General features: G+C 49.8%; 1 protein-coding gene across 4 annotated transcripts in view; it reads right to left on the reverse strand.

The window, feature by feature from the left end:
* PTPRF (protein tyrosine phosphatase receptor type F) overlaps positions 1–5,920 on the reverse strand; it is an 86,494-nt gene extending 80,574 nt beyond the window's left edge. For all 4 annotated transcript variants that reach the window (XM_077149959.1, XM_077149958.1, XM_077149957.1 and 1 more), the window contains exon 1: positions 5,722–5,920. The gene's annotated coding sequence lies outside the window, so the exon portion shown is untranslated. The remainder of the gene's footprint in view (positions 1–5,721) is intronic.
* Between the last annotated feature and the right edge of the window lie 9,942 nt (positions 5,921–15,862).

A 15,862-nucleotide genomic window follows, 5' to 3' on the forward strand; every position in this document is an offset into this window, starting at 1 on the left:
TACTTGGCACTGCTGGTGCCCACTCGAGTGAGGCTGTACCTCACAGCAGGTTTCTCCTCAGCCTGATGCCCCCACACGCATATGAGTCCCTGCCCCACACTGCTCTGCCACATTGGCTCATCCTAGAAGCCAGGGATGGTGACTGAGGAAAACACAGTGGTCATGGGTCACGGAGTGACTTCACCGACCTGTGAAGGATCCTTGTCACCAACCCAAGAACCAGTTTCCCTCACCTGGGACTCATCCCCACTTGAGACTGATCCCCTCGGTCAACACAAGGGAAGACTTCACTGACTGAAGTTCTACCCCAACTGACCCACAATGGGTCTTGCCAACTCAGGCCCATTCTCACTGACCCTGCAACTCACACCTTCTCCTGCCTCCACTGCCCTACCTGCCCCACTGTCCCAGCCCCCACCCCCTAACCAACAACCCTGGGCCTCAGGACTGCCACATGCATCCCTCCCCCAGCCCATCAAATTTCTCCATAAAGTTCCCTTTGGCTGTTGCTCCCAGCAGAAGGGTTGCTGGGCAGGTCTGGCCAGATAAACCAGCTTCCTTGCCCCAAACTCAAAGGCCCATCTGTCTGGTAATACTGCTGGGGGGCCTCGCAGTACCAGATGGGAGGCTACTGGCTCCACTGCTGCTGCTTGGGGAGCAGCAGGTAGGACTGAGTATGAGGCAGAGAATGGGGAGAGTCTCCCAAGCCATTCAGGTTTGGCCACGCCTGAGGCCATACTAGGAATACTGGGTCTTGAACCTGGAGACTAAGAAGGACCTAAATGAACAGGGGCCACATCTGGAAAGAGGCATGTGCCCCAAATGACCCTGAGGCGGAGTCCGAGAATAGACAAAAAAGGCACGTGACTTTTCACTTGGAAAGACCCCGAGGCACAGAAAACAGTACTAGGGCAAGGTTCTAGAATGGCATGGAACGGCCCCTGGGATTTCACCAGTCCGGGGTCAAACTGGTCTAGATGGACAAATGGAATCAACATCAGATTTGCCATTAGTGGCCCCCAGAACTGCTCTACACACACCAGGATGGAGTGTAGAACAATCAAGACCACCATGTATGCCTCCAGAGCAGTTCTGGTGCTGAAATCCAAAAGACCAGCTACCAACGGACCCAAATTAGGGATCACACCAGTTGGCACCCTGAAAGGCCTCAGAAGGGGTGAGGCCAGCAGCCATGATAGAGAGCAGTCACAGAGACCCCCAGCTAGCCTCCGCAGCATCCTCCTGGGACCAGGAGCAAGTTGAAATCTTGAGGGGCACAGATATCAGCTGCCACTCTGGAGCAGTCACCAAGCAGCCCCTAACGCTGCAGCAGGAACAGTCCCAGAAGCAGCAGCTAAACCACTGCCAAAGAACCCAAACAGAGTCCTCAGACCCAGGAATCAGGGACACAGAGAAGACAGGTGCATCTAGACCTCAGAAGCAGACGTTGGAGGGAAGATCTTCATTGGACTCTCAGGACAAGGAGAGACAGGACCTGGAGCCGGGGCTGTGGAAAGGTGGGGTAAGTGGGAAATTGAACACCCTGAAGTGGTCCCTTCTCAGAATCCTCTCCTATGCACTCCTGACATGTTCTCTTCCCCAGGGATTCATCCTGTAGTCTCCTCATGCCAGCCTACCTGGAGGCCAAATACACCTGAGCAATACACACAGTCCCATCGATGAGGGCTGGGGGCTGGGGACCTTCCTTTGTTGAGCTCCTCCAACCTAAGGACAGCTCAGAATGGCAACAGCTGTAGTGAGTAGGTGCCTTGTTTTTAAAGGCAACCCCAGTTAATTCTGATGGGGGAGGTGGGGTTGCCCTCTCCTGTTGCTGATCATTACAACAACAACCGCTAGCATTTCTATAGATAATAGTGCTTGACAGAGTCCAGGCCCTGTTCTAAATGCTTTATGCACATTAACTCCTTTAATACCCAGAACAACCCTGCGAGGCATGGAGTTTTATTATGCCCATATGACAAATGAGGAAACTGATTCAGAGATGTTCAGTAACTTGCTCAAGGTCGCAAAGCTAGAAAATGGCAGACCCAGGAGTTGAACCCTGACAGTGTGGACCAGAATTTGTGGGCTTCTCTTGATCCACACAGCTCTACACTCATACAACTCCCAGCCCTATTTTCCTAGCCCAGGGTTCTCTGCCAAGCTCCAGACCCTCACATTCAATCCTCACTTGGACAGTCATCAACTTACTGAACCTCAAAGGCAGCACATTCAACTCCTCAAATCTGGCTCTCCTCCCCAATTCCCTAGGTTAGGAAAGGCCCCACCAGTCACTCCCAGGAACGTGGACGTCTTCCTCACCTTTACTCTCACATTCCATACTTCATCCTATCCTGACAAATATGCCTCCTAAATGGCTTCATGCTATTCGTCTATCCCAAACCACCTTCATCTCTCACCGGAATTACCTGTACCCTCTTTCTCACTGGGCTTCCCATCTGCCTCCATCCATGTTCCATAGCCAGAGAACCATCTTTCAGAAACATAAATCTGATCACAGCACACTCCATGCCCCCCTTGCCCAAGTCTGAAACCTCCAGTGTCTGTGTTCTCAGGGCATTCAGGGTCTTCTGTGATCTGCTATATTTTTTAATCCCCCCTAAAGGACAACACCCTTTCTTATACTGTTTTCTCTTCCTGGAGTGCCCTCTCTCCCTTCTTCAACTGGCAAACTACTCATCTCTCACACCCAGTTTGGATAGCCCCTCCTTGGCCTCTTCCCTGGAGTTCATCTCACCCTGACCTCTGAACTCTCCCCTGCCTTGTGTTGCATTCCCCCCATTCTTTCGACCTCAGCAGCCCCTAAGAGGTGAACTGCCTCTTCTACACAGCAGTTGTTCCACAGGAAGCAAAACAGCATGGCTGAAAGTGCCCAGCCTGGTGTCTGGCTCACAGTCAGCAATCAATATGAGATTACTGAATTGCTCTGCGTTCCCAAGATGCAGTCTGCTCCCCCAGGGACCACGAGCCTCCTGGAGGGCAGTGCCCTGGCTGCGAACCTGGGTCAAGCACACAGCAGTGTCAGTCACATGGTAAGCAACTGCCACTGCTGATGAAACACTGCCACATGGTCCCCTGTGGATTCTCACAACAGTTCTAGGACCTGGCCTGGGTTGGTTTAGCTGCCCATTTTACAGAATGTAAAACTGACATTCAGGGAGGGAGGGACCTCCTGGAGGTTTCAAGCTGCAAAGTGGAGCAGCTGCAGTGTGCGTCATGGCCTCTAACTCAGGAGGTCTGGATCCCACCTCCACCTGACTAAGTGCCCTTAAAACAGACTCCCACATTAGAGCCAACCGGAGAGAGAGTGGGGGTGCACAAATTACCAGGACCACTGCTTCGCTGCTTATCCACACAAATTCCAAAGATATGCAGCCTGTTCACTGTGGCTGCAGCCACCCCCCACCACCACCTCGTGCCCAAAATTTGCTTCACCAGCACCCTAATCCACCTCAAAAGCCCACCTCATAGCTGAATAGAGGGGAGGTCAGTAGCTGCAGGAGGAGGGAGCGAAACAGGAAGAGAGGAACGAAAGAAGGAATTAGATTTTTAAAATTTTCTTGTTAAAGGAAACAAAGAGATGTAGAACAAGTGGAAAAGAAAACAAAACTGCAGAGCCATTTCAAATGATAAGGGGGAAATTGAACAAGCAAGAATGTGTAAGAAAATGTGCACACAAAAAAGTGCAAGACTGTGCACATACCTTCCCCAGGATGAGCACACATGTGCTGGGAGAGTGCAAGGCAGCATACAGAGTGGTACCTGAGGTGTGCAAGCACAGTGGATTTCTGAGCACTGATACACCTGTTCCTTCTTGAAGCCCCAGGCTCATTCATAATCAGGAAGAAACAGGGATTTTCTTGCTCCCTGAAGCAAGAGTTAATAAGAAGCCAAACACAGAACGCCTTCAAATTTTCTGTCAGAAATGAGCCCATCAGATCCTTGATGCCTCGCCATTGAGGACCCCCTCCGTTGAGCCCCCCACCCCCACCAGTGCACTGCCCTGAATTCCCCGTCCAGTTCCAGAACCGGGTCAGCCTGGATCCCTGCCCTCCACTCTTCAGGAGCCAAAGTGGAGCCTTAATCATCAACACTCAGCAACCCATGGCCCAGGCCCTGCCTTGCTGCCCGGCAAGGGAATCCGGAGTTCCCTCCTGCTGGCAGCCTCCCTCCCATTTCAGGGCTCAGGCAGGTACACAACAATCCCCACCCCCCAACCCGCTCCAACTCAGGGGCCCCCCCGCACTGGAGGGGGGAGAGGAGTGGGGAGAAAGGCAGGCCCCTCCCCCACTCATGGGTGGAAGAGCCAGAGGGGCAGCATTCCTGAGAAATGGGGGAGGGGTGTAACCAAGGGGGGGCTGCAGAGACAAGGGTCAGGGGGAGACTAGAGAAGCAAGCCAAGAAACCCGTGAGAGAGACATAACAGAGACAAGAGGCAAAGAGAGACCCGGGGAAGCAAAACGGTAGCACGGGAAGACCCAGAGGAAGAGACACAGGGAGACGGCGGAAGGAGAACGGATAGACCTGGGGAGACCAAGCGGGGCACGGGGAGACCCGGCGAGAGGGAACAGAGCGGCCTAGGGAGACGAAGGCGAGGGGTGTGCGTGGGGGAGGGGGGTACAAGGAGACCCAGGAAGGAGAACGTAGAAACCCGGAGAGAGAACGCAGAGGCCCGGGGAGCACAGGGAGATCTGGGAAGGAGAACAGAGAGACCCGAGGAGAGAGAACACTGAGACCCGGGGTGAAAAAACGGGGAGACTCTGGGGTTGAAGAGGGGGTGAGACCTAGAGGCAGTGACAGAGACACAGAGACATTTAAGGACATAAGGATAGACAGAGACACAGAGGAAAACAGAGAAGCCGAGAGAGGGGGAGAGACGTAGGCACAGCCATGGTGACCGGGCACACCGAGACCGGGCGGGACGCGGGGCAGCGACTGAGTGAACTTTCCCGAGCGGGTTCGAGTGGACACGTCCTCATGTGATAGGTCACTCCAGGCTTTCAGGGCATTGCACGGCGGTAGGGATGGGGGTGGGTACAGTATCTCCTGCCCCTACCCAGCCGGCGCACACCACTGAGAGGGACAGGGGGTGGGAGTTCTAAACTCGCGCCGGGCGCACCCCGGGACCGCACGTGCGCCGGAGCAGCAAACGAGACCAGGGCGCGTCGGCTGCGGATCCCCCGCCGGCTGGGAGGGGGCGCCTGTGCGGCGGGGGCGGGGGCGGGGGCGCGGCCTGGACCCGCCCGGAGCTGGGGGTGGTTGGAGGTTGAAGGCCGCTCCCGGAGCGCGTCCTCACTGGTGGGAGGGGGGCGGGAGGGAAGGAAGCGGGACCGATGTAGGGAAGCAAAAAATGCAAAAGGGAAACTTTGCACCGGGGGGAGGGCGACGCAGGCTGCGGCTCAGGTGCGGCGGAGAGGTAAGGAGAAGGCGGTGAGGGGCGGCGAGGAGCTAGCTAGCCGGCGGCAGCGGGGAGGGGTTGAGGGGGAGAGTCTGCCGCGGGGAGGAGCCGCCAGGCTGGGGGTGGGGGGGCTTAGCAGAGGCTGCAGGCGCGGCAGGTGGGGGCGCGGCCCGGCCTAAGCGGCGCCCCCAGGCCCCCCGGGACCGCCCCCAGCACCGCTTAGTGGACGCAGGGGAAGGGCGGGGGAGTGGGGAAAGAACGGACGCGAGGGGACTCCGGAGGGGGAACCGAGGGTCACTCACCGCTTATCCAGGGGCTGTGGGTCCGCATGTCCCCCCCCCACAAGGGCGCTGGGGCCCCTGCTTCCTCTCCTCTGCCGCCGCCGCCACCTAGTCCCGCTCCCGCCACCGCCACGCGAGCTGGAGCTGGAGCCCGAACCCGAGCTGGAGCTGGAGCCGCCGCCTCTGCCGCCGCCGCCACCGCTCCAGCCGCTCCCGCGCCAGCTCCAGCTGCGCGCCCCCGCTCGCGCTCGCGCTCGCGCCCGCGCCCCTGCCCCTGCCGTGCGCGCCCCCGGCACCGCCCCTCCCCTCGTGCACTCTCGCTAGTAAAGCCTCCGAGCCCTGTAGGCCCAGCGAGGCCACAACCAAACACCCGGTCTAGATCGACCAGAAGCCCAATATTGAGCCTCAACCCTAGTAATGATCATGAACCCGCCCAAACCCTAATACTAAATCCAGATCATTTTGACGTGACTCTGATACTATTCTCGGACCCCATTTCCTCACCATACAGATTTGGACCTGATACTGAGTCCAGATAGATCCCCAAACCCAAGATAGAGTCCAAACTCTTAAATCTTCCCGGAAATTGGCACAAGTAGTAATTTTGATCTGAACACCTACGTATACCTGTTCTCCAAATACCATTTCTGACTCTAAATCCTTTTACCACCTCTACCTACCCGAAGCTTGATAGTGACACTAGCACCAATCCGATCCCTTAAAAGGACTCCAGTTCCAATGTTGAGTCCTAGTCCCTATATGAACCCTAAAGTCCAGTATGGACCCCTGTACAGTCTCTTCTGAACCCCAAGCCTTACATAAAACTACAATACTGTACTCCCATTCACAGGCCAAAACCAATACACTTTCTGAATTGGGGTTCTCAAATCCAGAATGGGGATTTGGTCACCAAAAAAGCACCCCTAATATGATATTGACCTCAAGTCCCACCCATCTTTGGGACCATTTAGGATCTTAACTTGACCCAACGCAAACAATCTTGGAACTCAAGGGTTGTGAGATGGACTGCATGAACTCCACACACACCCCATTTTCCCCCATACTCCACTTCTCTGACCTGGTATCAAACACAACCTAAGGCCGGCCAATACTCCAATATTTATACCAGTTCTAACCATTAATCTTACATTGGCCCCTGAATTCAAAATTTGGAAATGGCCCTCAAACCTCATAGAAACTTTGGTATTGAATTTCTGACGACTCATGCCAAATCCAAATGCTAAACCAATAACCTGCTTGAAGATTTGTTCCAAGACTTAATGTTCATAGGAACTTGGTGAGAGCCAGGCCTTGGTCCCAAAGTCCCAAGACTCACCCTCCCAGTCTGTGGCTACCACCATGAAAGGACCAGCCCAAACCACACCAGCCGTCTTCTACCAGCCCCACTCTACCCTGGTTCTGCTCCACCGAAAATGGAGAACCTACCCTTACTGCCCTGAGTTGGGGGTACCCCTGTGGGATTTCTGGTCTTCTGCAGTTCTCCCTGCTACCCTTTTGAGTTTGGAATCAGGTGAGAAATAAAAAAGATTTGGGGATTGTTGAGATATCTGGATTCAGCAATCACAGTGGTGATGTAGGGCAGTGGTCACAGTGGCGACTAAGGGATCTGGACTCGGGCTTCAAGTGTCCAATTACTAATTTGCTGCCTGTTTTTGACCTGGACTTAGATTCAGAAACAGTGCACGTGCTCCCCCTGGTGTATGAGAAGGGGATGGGACCAGCTCCAGGATTCTGGGTGAATAATTAGGTCCGGATGACGAACAAATCAAAAATGACTGTTCTCAGTCAGTGGTTTTAAACCCACTGGTAATTTTGGTGTACTGTGGGGGAGGTATGGTAATTTTTATGCCGCTTTAAATATTTTTGCTTGCTTTTCAGTGTTTTGGGGGTTTAGTGTGCGGTTCTTTTAGTTGTCTTCTTCCAAATTCTACTTTTCAGCCAATTGTGACTGCTCATTGTGAAAACAGTCCTTGCCCTTGGCTTTGATGACTCACGCTATCTTTTGCTGGTCACTCTTTCTCGGTCTCCTTTACCATTTCCTCTTTTGCTTGTCCCATAAATATCAGTCCTTCCAGTGCTCTGTCCTAGGTCTCCCCTTTTCCCACTCTATTCCTACTCTGTGGACCATTTCATCAACTACCAACCATATCTTGATGACTTTCAAATCTTGATCTCCAGCCTGGGCCTCTCTTCTGAGCTATATAATTAAGAACCTCCTCCTTACCTCCCCCTGAATATCCCTCAGGCAAACTGAATTCACTCTCTCTCCCAACCTAGTTCTTCTCTCCTTTGCTACTCCCTGTCTCAGGCAGTGGTGCCTTCACTCTGTCACTGGGCCAGAAATGTAGAGAGCGTCTCTCCTGAACCCCCCCCCCCCCACCATCCATTCAATCACCAAGACTGAAAACCTGGAAAACTAGCAAGAGACAAGAGACCATATGGCTCCATGAAAGAGAGGAAGGAGGGTTAAAAGGGAAAGGAAGAAGAGAGACAGTACAACCCTGAGAGGCAGAAAGTTTCTGACTTTTGGGTGTCAGTCCACAAGAAACCCAGTTGGTCATAAAATCTCTTTCATGTAGTCATAAAATAATGCCTTAAGATTTGCCCTAATTTGAGGAGGTTTTAATGGAACCAACCTTACCTGTTAAGAATCATCACTTCCTCCAGGAAGTCATCTGAACTCCTGGACTGGGTAAGGGGTTTGCCCATCACAGCTCTGAGCACTGGCTGTCACCACTGTCTGTCTCCCCAACTCCACAGATTATGGCAGAAGGGGTAGGTCTGTCATGCTTACTGCCATGTCTCAGTGTCTAGCACTGTGCCCGACACACAGGAGGTGCTCAGTACCTATTTGTTAAAGGAATGGAAGGTAGATATTCCACTTCTATGGTCAAGAAACCATCAGCCATAAATATCTAGGTGAGGAAAAAGTTCCCTGGTCAAGCCTTAGAGCTTGTCCAGAATGGGTCTTCTGTAGGACTGGCATAGACTGGAAGAGGACCTCATGGTATTTAGTGACTGGTTTGTCTACCGGCTTGGGCTTCAGTAGGTCTGACGTTCTGGCAACCTCCTTCTCTCTGCCAAGCACCACCTGTCCTACTGAACACGATATTAGAGTCCTATATCAGTGAACATTCTTGCTTAGAGTCCTACAGGGACATGGAGGGTCTCAGAATATCAACCTATTGGTATCTACCCCCAGTTCACCCACCTTTCAGTGCCACACAGGCAAGGTGTTTTCCCAGACAGAGCACATGAATGCCTGTGAGCAGCCTGTCCAGACCCCAAGCTCCAGTTGATCAGATTCAGCATGCCCAATGCCTAGAACTGGACACAAAGCAAAGGGGATGAAGCCAGAGGCCTTCCCCCTGGCTACGTGGGCAAGTACCTCAGGTTCAGAGCCTAGGGGAACATGACAGCTGAGGAAGGAGAGGAGCCAAGGCCCTGTCCAGATTGCCAGACTTTGAGCAGAGGATCCACGTGGGACTGACCTGCCGCCCTGCTCCTGGGCCGATGGGGAGGGATGTCCTTATGCTCATCTATGAAGGTCGAGTGGCATCACGTGGTAGCTCTGTGTCTGCTGTGCTCCAGCCCCAGGGTGCAGGGTGAGGGGAGCGCCAGATGTCAGCTCCCTCTCAATGTTCACCCTTTGTACAGGTCCTGGGCCCACTGGACATGCTCCTTAAACTTATGATGTAAATATGGATACATCTTTTAATTGGTCTAAATCAAATTAAATTTAGCTTGAGTCCCTATTCACCAGATTAGTAAGAATTCCATACCACTCATGACTTATCATCATCTCCTGTCAAACCAAAATGAACTCCAGGGTTTACACTACTCCAAAGCTCGTGGATCTGTGCTCCACAGACAGAGTTGAGCACTGCAGGGAAAGACTAAAGTCTTTTTCAGGCCACGGCTGCTGTTGCAGATATCACCTGCCACTGCCAGGAGGCTTCCACCGTTTTTCTCCACTTTCTGTACAACCTCATTTCCCCAGCTCCTAGCCCAAGCCAACTTGGTCCTTGGGAGAAGGACACTCCCCACTGTCCCAGGCTCTTGTATGGAGGCCTTGTCCCTAAGTCCCAGGACACAGCCTTGGCACTTTCAGTCCCAACACGGCCCCTTTTCTGGAGGGCCATGCTATGGCAGGACCGGGAATGCATACTTGTCTTAACCCCTTTCATCCACGTTGGGAACTAAGTCACCAAATCACATTTTTGCTCGCCCTCTTAGCCCATTAGAAAGAGCTCAGATGTCAGAATGACCAGTCTACCTTCTCAGGTGGGGGTGAAAGAAGAACCAGGCCTTGGAACACAAAAGCCTGGCTAATGCTTTTCATTCCTTCCTGATGACTCAATATCAGGGGGAAAATGAGACATGAGTTAGTTTTTTGATAGAACATTCTGCTGATGACCTCACTTCCAGCTTTTCTGAGAAAACAGAAGACATCAGAGGAGGATACCCTCACTTCCCTGCTACCAAATCCACAGACCCACCCACATGTATTCCTTCCTTTCTGTGTCCCTCCTAGTACCAAGGAGTATATGCCCCGCTATCTAGGGAGAGCTGACCCCCACGTGTGCTCAGGATATCACTCCTGGTTTGGCTCCCCCAGGACTTTGGATCTCTACTCCCTCACTTTCACCCTGACCACCATGTCCTTTACAGTATCAAAGCCAAATGCAACTCTTTCCCATCCTAAAAATGTTCCCTCCCTTGACCCCCAACCTATCCTCTAGGGTGGGAGAAACTTGAGCAGCTCTCTACTTTCCTTCACAGCAAAACTAAAAGCTCTTTATCCACGATGCCTCTACTTTTCTGTCTCCTGCTCATGCCTCAGCCCACCTCAGTCCAGCATTCAGGACCAGCCACTCCAGTGAAACTGCTCTTGACATAATTACTGCTCACCTGCATTTTGCCAAATCTAATGGCCATGCCTCTGTTCTCAGCTTACTGGACTTCTCAGTGGCCCTTGCCACTTCTTTAGCTAAACCAGGCTGATGGCAAGTATCTGTGCAGACAGACCAGCTCCTCGACCTCCTCCTTAGCGGTGACCATCTCCCATAGGCTACCGAGCCACTCAGTCTTGCCATTACACACTGGGTCATGTCCTCACCCCAAAACACAAGTGCTTTGCTGCCGCCTTGCTCCTGCTGCCTTGGGATGATGGTTCTGTCTCTTCAGACCTCTTTGTTGTTGGTCCCTTTCCATTCTTCTAATTTACCAGCTCCTTCCTTTCCTCACTTTTCTCCTTGTCCAACTTAGATACCAAAACTCAACATTTTAATAACATTTATCAATACCCCAACCCCCTTTGCTTCTCTACCTTCTCATCATCTGTCTGGCAAAACCCCACCCCTGGATGGACCCTCCTTTATCCCTTCTCCATGCCCAGGCTCCAGCAGCCAAGTGACTCTACAGATCAGATTGATGTTCCCATAAACCATGGCCACTGAGTGCATATGGACCCTCAGCACATTCCTCCAAGCAGTTTGGAATCCCACTCTCTGAAATGGCTATTTCTAACCTTCTCCATTCTCCTTAGCCACCAACCAGCCCATTTCCCCCTCACTATCAGATGTCATCTTGCCTCCTCCTTTACAGAGAGGATTAAAGCCAACAGGTAGGAGCTCCCCCAGCTTCCTGCGAGCACATTTCCACATCGCCCTACATCTGCTCCCTAACCCCTCTTTTCCTCTCTCCTGTTGCATTAGAGAGCGTACTCCTCCTGTCACTGGTCAATGCTTTTGCCAAGCCTTGATTCCCAACCTGCTTCTTAGGAACCTCACTCTATCCATTACCCCCTCCCTCTCTTGAACATTCAATCCCACTCTCTCAACATGATCCTTCCCATAGACATACTCCCTGAAATCTCAACTCTAACTGCTTGTCCCCTGCCATCATCTATCTTTCTCCTCCCTTTCTCCATCAGCTTTCTTAAAAGGATATTCTCTTCCCCATTACATCATTCCTGTCCACTCAACATTCAGTTAAATCTAGCTTTCACTCCCACAACTCCCCTGAAACATGATGTTTGAGATATGACCTCCATGTCTCAAAATTTGATGGTCAGTTTTTCAGTATTCTTCTTATTAGACCTCTTGATTATTGTATTATTGAAACACTATCTTCTTTGCTTCCTTGATATCATATTCTCCCGGTTTATCTCCTAACTTCTTGATCTCCTTTCAGTCTTCTTTGCAGGGGTCTCTTTTTCTACTCAGACATTAAATGTTCATGTTCCTTAAAACCCTATATTAGGCTTTTTTTTTCCTTTTCATTGTGGACTCTGTCCCTGTTCAGCTCATTCATGCTTATAGTTTCAATTACCATCCATCTGTTGATGATTCACACCTTTATGTCTCCAACATGGAGAGCCTCCTATCCAAGCTCCAGACCAACAGGAACCTAGCCAACTACTTAGTCAACATCTTAACCTCTAGGTCTCAAAACATGCCCAAGGACATGACATCCAGGAGTGAAAGTCTCCCTGACAACGTGGGAGATCAAAATTCCATCCTGACCAAAAAGGGTAAAAGAGTGTAAGTAATAAAGCGTCAGTGGCAGAGAGAGTTCAAATAGAGTCGAGAGGCTATTCTGGAGGTTGCTTTTAAGAAAACTTCAGTTAGACTTTGCTACCTATCATAACCTGCCAAACCCCAGCCAGAATCACTCCAGCCAATCCTAAAGAATACCTAGGGCAATACATAAGATTCTACAAGGGTTCCATGCACTAGAGTAACTTTCCAGAAGCCTACAACCTCCAGATGGGCCCCTGGTCCAGATAAGTCTTGAAACCTAGCCCAGCCTCTCCAGAACATCAGATAGTTCCACTCCCTATTAGTGAAAGACCCTTCCAATATGAAAAATTTAGAATGACCATTATCCAAACACCCCTAAAGAGAGGAATGGAAAGATCAAAGGTGATGGTGGAGTTATACAGTGAAGATAGGATTTACCAAATGAATATGAATACCGAATCATTAAATTGATATCTCTCTTAGTCTCCATTATCTTAGAGCAGCTAGAAGTAAAAACCTAAAATTGTGAAATTGTACCCATGCCAAACTCTGAAATATGTTCTACAACTAACTGTGGTGCTGTGCTTGGAAATCTATTGCTTTTTTGGTATATATGTTATTTTGCACACAAAAAGAAGGGAAAAAGTCGGTTGTGATTATAAAAAAATATTTAAGCCTTCTAGCCTACTATATTCTGGAGCAGCTAGAAGGAAAAAACTATGAAAGGGTCATATGGTAGCCCATGACAAACCCAGGGATTTTGTTTGTCCTGTGACTACTGAAGAGTGCTTTGAAAACTATTGCTTTTTTATTTCTTTGCTTTGTATATATGTTATACTATACAATAAAAAAAAAAAAACACAAAACAAAACAAACATGCCCAAGACCTAACTCATGATCTTTATTCCCCACACCTTTCCATGTTTTCTGTCTCAGTGAATGGCACATCTGTCCATGCAGTAGGCAAGCCAGAATCCTAGAACCATCACCAGATCTGCCAATTTTACCTCTAAAGGATCTTTACAATTGCCCCCTTCTCTTCATCTCCACTGATATCTCACTGGTCTAAGCCTCTTAATTGGAGTCCTGTGGCAGCTTCTAACCAGTCTTGTTGCATCTGCTCATCCCTTCTCCAATATTGTCTCTATGCTGCAGCCACAAATGGGGTTGCCACTCCATGATTAAAACCTTCTGATGCCTTCTCATTGCTCCTGGAACAAAGGGGCAAATCCTAAACAGGCATTAAATACTCTCCCCTTGCCTACCTCCCAGACTCATTCAACATTATGCTTTCTCCTGCTCAGTACCCTTCAGCTGCACTGGCTTCCTTTTGATTCTTCAAACACACCATTCCCTGTCCTCCCCGACTAGGCCTTTGCACATTCTTTTTAGAAGGTTTTCTTATCTGCCCGCCTCCTTTACCTTTTCGCTCCCACTCATTCTTCACTTTTGGTTTAAGCATCACTTCCTTGGAACAGCCTTCCCTGATCATCTAAATTTGTTAGACGCTCCTATGAGGTCCTGTCTCTTTCAGCCAGAACATTCCTTTCTATTTGTAATTATACATTTAATTGATTAATATCTGTCTTCCAACATCATTCATTCAACAAATATTTGTTAAATTCATATAAGGGGTCCAGAATGATGCCCAGTAAGTGGCAGCTGTTATCATCCTTAATATCTGGAGGCCAAGTAAAGGCACAGGAGCCCATCAATGAGACAAAAGAAGAGGTGACCAATAAGGAAGGATGAAAAACAGGAGAGAATTATTCTTTTACTTCCATAGTTGTGTTTGACCCTCCCTCAGACTTCTGTCTTTAACTCTTTTTGTTGCATATGGAACTCTTCTCCCAGATATTTGCATGACTGACTCTCATTTTTCATGTCTGTCTGAGGTCAAGTTTTCCCAAAGAAGATCCTGAAATAGGGTTTCATGTGAAAATGATTTGTCAAGAGGGGGCTCCCAGGGGAAACTGAGACGAGGGTAGGGGAAGCAGAATAGGACCAGAGAGGAAGCCAAGCAAGGGTGTGATTTAGGCAGAGTCCACCAGAGGATAGCTCCAGTCCAGTCCCACCCACAAGGAGTCAGGGACTCAGGCATATATGAGTTATGCCTCAGGGTTGTCTACCCCTCATCCCCACCCCAGGCAAGGGAGTTGGGGTTTTCCTACTTCTTACCCTGTTAATTTCTTTTAAGGGCCACCACTGGGGGGGGGTAGGGGGTGGGGGGTGGTGGTGGTGGTGGGAGTGAATGGATGATGAATAAACTCCCAGGATTTTCTGACTTGTGTGTGTAAAAATTGGATTCCAGTAGGTCAGGGGCAGTTATTCAAAAATAAAAAAAAAAACATAAGCCACAGGTGCCAGCTGCTGGAAGTGAAAGCAGACTGAAGATAGTGGGGGGATGACCCCTCACCCTGTCACCCTCTTACCAAAAATGATGAAAAGGAATTTGAGGGGTCTCCTATGTCTCTGCTGAAGCATCAGCCTCTTGGAGAAGTCCTTGCTAACCACTCTATCTAAAAGAAAGCTCCATAACTCTGTAATCACACCCTCTTTATTTCCTTCATATAATTTATCAAAATCTGTAATTATTTTTATTGCATTTTTGTTTTCTTGATTAATAAACTGTTTCTCCTGCTAGACTATAAGGTCCATGTAGGCAGGAGACATGTCTGTCTTGCTCTCTACCATATCTTCAGCGCTAGCACAGTACGTGGCATATAGTAGCTGCTCAATGGATCTCTTTTGAGTGAATGAATTAGTGATTAGGGTATGCGCAGCACCCCTAGGTCACGAGCAAGATAACTCCAGATATACGAATAAGAGACTAGCCGTGCCCACTCAGCCAGACTGCAGCCCACAACTGGGTTTCTTATATAGTTGTACTCATGAAGGGAGCCCAGAGCCAGCTCTGCTCTGAGATAGCAAACATCATTCTGAGATTGTATCTCCCTGGGACCCCAGGCCAGTATGGAAAGTGGGGTGAGGTCCATGAGGGTAGTGGGGTTCCAGGAAATGTGGGCAATGGGATTTGAAAGTGAAGTGGGGACTCCTGGCCAGAGGCTTAGGTCTGCATAGGTGTATATCATGGATACATCCAGGAATCCAACACACCACAAGCACCACCTAATATCTCGGGCCAAACTAACCTAAGTTTGACAGACCAGGCTGCCGGGAGACTGCCTGGCATTTGGAAACATACAGACCTGGGCCTGAATTACACCTATGGTACTTATTAGCCATGAGGTCTTGGACAGATTACTTCTCCTCTCTAAGCCTCAGTTTCCTCTTATATAAAAAGGGGGAGAATACCTCCTCTGCAGTGTTATAAAAGAGTTATATGGAGCAGGCCATGGTGGCTCAGTGGCAGAGTTCTCGCCTGCCATGCTGGAGACCCAAGTTCGATATCTGGTGCCTGCCCATGTTAAAAAAAAAAAAAAGAGTTATATGGAATTACATTTCTAAAGAGCTCCACCACAGCCTGGCACATCATAGGTTTGTTTTTTTTAGACTTTTAATTTTGAAATAATTTCTTACAGGAAAGTTGCAAAAATTAATAATAGAACAATACATAGAACCCTCTACTCAAACAACCAGATTTACCAACTTTTAAC

Source organism: Tamandua tetradactyla, chromosome 2, assembly GCF_023851605.1.
Source record: "Tamandua tetradactyla isolate mTamTet1 chromosome 2, mTamTet1.pri, whole genome shotgun sequence".
NCBI classification, from domain to species: domain Eukaryota; kingdom Metazoa; phylum Chordata; class Mammalia; order Pilosa; family Myrmecophagidae; genus Tamandua; species Tamandua tetradactyla.